The sequence below is a fragment of the Sapajus apella genome, unplaced genomic scaffold, assembly GCF_009761245.1.
Source record: "Sapajus apella isolate SASKATOON/1434 unplaced genomic scaffold, GSC_monkey_1.0 scaffold5232, whole genome shotgun sequence".
Classification (NCBI taxonomy): Eukaryota; Metazoa; Chordata; class Mammalia; order Primates; family Cebidae; genus Sapajus; species Sapajus apella.
The window spans coordinates 180-4,751 of record NW_022442156.1 but is presented as its reverse complement, the minus strand read 5'-3'; the positions used below and the strand labels follow the sequence as shown (position 1 = coordinate 4,751).

Sequence of the window (4,572 nt, the reverse complement as noted above, 5' to 3'; positions counted from 1 at the left end):
TGTAATGGCTCAGATAGTTGTAATGATTGTACAACCTTGTGACATACTAAATGCCCCTGAATTGTACAATTTTCTGTTTGTTATTTTGTTTTTTATTTTGGGACTGAGTCTCGCTCTGTTACCCAGGCTGAAGTGCAGTGGCGCCATCTCGGCTCACTGCAACCTCCCCCTCGCGGGTTCAAGCTATTCTCTTCTCGTACTTCAGCCTCCTGAGTACAGGCGCCTGCCACCACTCCCGGCTACTTTTTTATTTTAGTAAAGGCGGGGTTTCACCACGTTGGCCAGGCTGGCCTCGAACTCTTGAGCTTAAGTGATTCGCCTGCCTCAGACTCCCAAAGTGCTGGGATTTCAGGTCACTCCCGGCCCATTCGTATGATTTTGAACAGTAAATTTTATATTAGGTGAATTATATATCACAAACTAATTTTTAAAAAGCAAAGTACTGATTTTCTCACGGTGACCGTCCACTGGCCTCATCTTCCCTTCCCCCACCCGTTCCTCTCCTGCCCTCTCCTACTGCCCCAAACCCTTTCTGGTTATCGCTGTGCCTGGAGGCGGAGTCCCCTCCCCACAAGGAGCGTCTCGGCTCAGTTGGGCGCCTGCGTCTTGCAGCTTTTGGAGGGCGACCCAGGGCGCATGCGCGCCCACGACTCTTCTGTGAAAATGGACGCTCCAAGCCGTTTTTTCCCGTGTACTTCAGTTAATGGTGATGGCCGAGAAGGTTGCACGTGCTGGAATGGATGGAGGAGGACCTGGAGGCCTCTTAATATTTAAATACCTCTGAAAGCTTCAGTTCGTCTGCCTGTGACCTCTGGATGCCTGCAGGCCCTGCAAACGCTGAGGACTTCGGAGACCCACAGGCCTTACCCGCTTGCATGCAGTGTGACCCAAGCCCATTGCTGAACCTCACTAGGAAGGTGGCACAGTGTTACTGGTCTTGTGTGTTGTGAAGGTGAACTGAAGTAGTGTGTCTCACTGGCCTGTGCACAGGTGTTCAGTCAATGGTGATCTATATGCCAGGGTCTTTTCTGGGTCGGATTCAAGCTGCAGCAGCTCACTTGGCTAGGCCCCAGTTTATCAGCTGCACTTAGAACTGTGAGCCGTTGTCATTCCCCTGGTGGTAGATTCCCCTGTTTTGTACTGCAATCATACATGTATAAGGTAACCCAAATCTGTTGGAGATGAGTCCTGAATCTTATTTTCTAAAACACGTATCTGATAGGCCAGGAGACATAAGGCCATCATCCATGGGAGATTTTGTACATTTCTTTTGGTCCACCCAGGCTTATCTTCTGCCATCTTCAACTTCTATCCAAATTTTATTCTTTTAGTCCTAACCTCAGATTCTGCATCCTACTTCTGCCATTTCCCCCATTTCTGATTTTTGTATAAGCTCATGAAATCTCTCCCCTTTTGACTTTCTTAATCCTGGACCACGTTCCTTCCTCTTTCCTCAATTCTGCTGTATATTCTCTCATCCAAGTTTTAGTTCCTTGTTTTTTTTATTTTTTTGTGTTTTTGAGGTGGAGTTTCACTCTGTTGTTCAGGCTGGAGTGCAGTGGTGTGACCTCGACTCACTGCAAACTATGCCTCCCAGGTTCAAGCAATTCTCATGCCTCAGCCTCCCCAGAAGCTGGGATTACAGGCACCCATCACCAAACCCAGCCACTTTTTTGTGTTCTTAGTAGAGATGGGTTTTACCATGTTGGCCAGGCTGCTCTCCAACTCCTGACCTCAGGTGATCCACCCACCTTGGCCTCCCAAAGTGCTGGGATTGCAGGCACGAGCCACTGCACCTAGCCATAATTCCTTCTAAGGCAGCTTTTGATCACCACACCACCAAAGAAAACCCACAGTCAACAGCATCTCAAAACTGAAAAGCATCCTTATTACTTATCTATTAATTCTATTAGATTTCTTTATTCAGTTTGAAAAATATATTATCAGAATAAATAAATTAGTATCTCTCTATATATTTGGAAAACCAGCTGGTATCCAAAGTAAAGCCAACAGTCTCAGCAGCTCTTAGATTCTGTAGCCGTAGTATTAAGAAATTGCCATATCTTTTTCCCTTTGGATGAAGAACTGCAGTTTCCCCAAAGAGGTGTGTTTGGCAGCATTCTCACGCTCTTGCTGAACCTCCCTCTACATGGCCTCATGCTCTGGCCTCTGCTCTTTTGTGATGGGCGTTGACACTACTGGCCCAGAGATGTCGGGTGTCCTCCACGGCCTGGGTTATAAGCTGAAGTCTTGAAGTAGAAATTGAATTTCAGGCTTGGGCAGTGACTGGAGACTGGTCACAGCACTGGAAACAGGCTCCTGCTGGAGAGAAGAGCAAGGTGATGTTTTGTAGGGTGCTGGCCTAGAAGCAGCAGACTGAGAAGCAGTAGGAGGCTGGTTAGGGTTGGCTGAACCGGGTTGGGTTTAATTGGTGGAAATTGGCTGAGCTAGTCTGGCAGGACCTGTCAAAAATGTGTTGGGAGGCGCTGGTTGGGTTGGACTGACTGCAGTCGACTGAGCTGAGTTAGTAGAACCAGGTCGAGCAGGGCAAGCCACAGCAGGCCTATGTGAGGCCGGAGGGTGTGGCCGCCAAGAAACAGGTCCAGCTTGAGGTTCGTCTAGGGTTGGAAAGGGCAAAGGTACCAACTTGACCTTCCCAGGTGGTGGTAACTCATACTGGGATGGAGATGGACACTCGTTTTCAGCACTATCATCCAGTTTCTGTACCTTGAGTTTTCTCCAGGCCTTTCATCTCACGTCGGGTATGCTGCCATGGTTGAAGAACTGAGAATGGCCAGGGGTTCTGGGTGTTGCTTGAGCTTCCCAAAGTCCGGGAGGAAGAGAATCCAGTTTTCTTGTCAGTCTTTTTTTCCAGTGCATGGAGAACTTGCACGGACTCTAGCATGTGCATGCCTAGGGAGCTTCATGGCCTTTTGAAGGTCTCTTGGCTAAGCTCAGGTTGATATTTCTTCCGCTTCATATTGGGAATGGTTTGCTTCTCTTCTCCCTTGACTTTGGTCCCTGACTGCTTCCTGTCTTCAGATTTCTTGGAGCTGTTCTCTCTGCTCCTTTTGGTCCTCTCCTGCCCATGCCTCTTAGTTGTGCTGCTCCTGCTGGATGCGGCTTTGTGAGGTTTGTTGCTAGAATGCTTGCCCTTGCTCACAGAAGTACTATCACTGGTGGTAGCACTGCAAACAGTGACTTCTCCCTCTAATAGGCTCTCTGGGTTCTTTGGCTGGATTTTGGCCTCGGGAGCACCCTGGATAGGCTCGGCAGCTTTATGCTTGTTCTTTCTGACTTGATCACAGTGACCCTTTATGACACTTGATTTATCTTGCACCTGATTTACCTTGGTGGCACTGGGATCTTTGGCTTTCTTTGCAGTGGGACTTTTGGGTTGGTCAAGATCTTGTACGGAACTGAAGATCGAGGGGAGGTGAGTATCCTCAACCAATGTAGTGATGTCTGCAAGATCACTGCCAGACTCAATCCCATTTTCATGTATCCCTTGGCCCTGAAGACTCAGGCTGTTCTTTCTCAGATTGGCATTGTCGGAATCAGGCTGCTCCTTTTGGCCAAGAGGATCAATGCAGGACAGAAGCTGGTGAATATCAGGGATTTCTAAAGGAAGCAGTGGAGGATCTTGATTTTCTTTTGGGAACTGGTAGGCATCTAGGGGCTTTGAAATCTTGGTTTTAATCTCATCCAAATTCTTATTCTCGGTTTTGTCCTGGCTTGGAGCTGGAGACACTGTCAAGATATTAGTTACACTCTGGGCTGGAGCTATCTTTGAAATGTCCCCAAGCTCAGGTGATCGATTACTCTCAAGTATCTGGGTATTTCGGGTACTGCAGGACTTGGAGAATTCTGGAGTTTGTGCCAGAATTTTGGCACAAACTCGGAGGTTGCAATCCCAAGGGAAGTATCCATTCTCAGGGAAGGTTCCATCACTGCAAAGGAATCAAGGAAGAAGTTAATCCCTGGTAAGTGAGAGGCTCCCCCTACATACAAATGCAGCAGTCAGATACATTTCAAACATTTGCCACGCATTTCTACTAGCTCTTCTTCAGGACCATGGACAAGACACTGTATTGGGTGTTAAGCAGTGACCTCTTACTGGTTATCATTTGATATGATTGTTTCTTAGCTTTCTTTGAATTTCATACGGTTGTTGTAAGCCAAATTAAAAAAAGTGATTTTTAAATAGGAGATGTTTTATAAAGCCTCACATTCTCACATAGGGTCCTTTCCAGGCTCTCCACTCTCCTGAGAGAATAAGAACCCTTTATACCATGGACTAGGGGAGACACATGAAATATATAAGCAAGCACAGATTCTGAACCTGTTTGTTTTGGAGAGGATCTCTGAGCACAAAGTCTTAAGTCCTATTGTAAGTTAAGGAAAATCAAAATGTCCCTGCCAAGATAAGACTTCTGACATGCCTTCTAAGGAGACTCAAGTAATAGATTAAGGAAGGAAGTTACAGAGTGCTAGTGCAAGGGAGCTGATCAGCCAGGGTACTGAAAAGTGTTGTATCTCTTTGGAATCTCTTATATGTGGCATAGATGGCCA

At 46.9% G+C, this 4,572-nt stretch overlaps 1 pseudogene; it reads right to left on the bottom strand.

Moving 5' to 3' along the window:
• Nucleotides 1-2,025: 2,025 nt before the first annotated feature.
• LOC116547878 lies at nt 2,026-4,022 on the bottom strand (annotated as a pseudogene).
• Between the last annotated feature and the right edge of the window lie 550 nt (nt 4,023-4,572).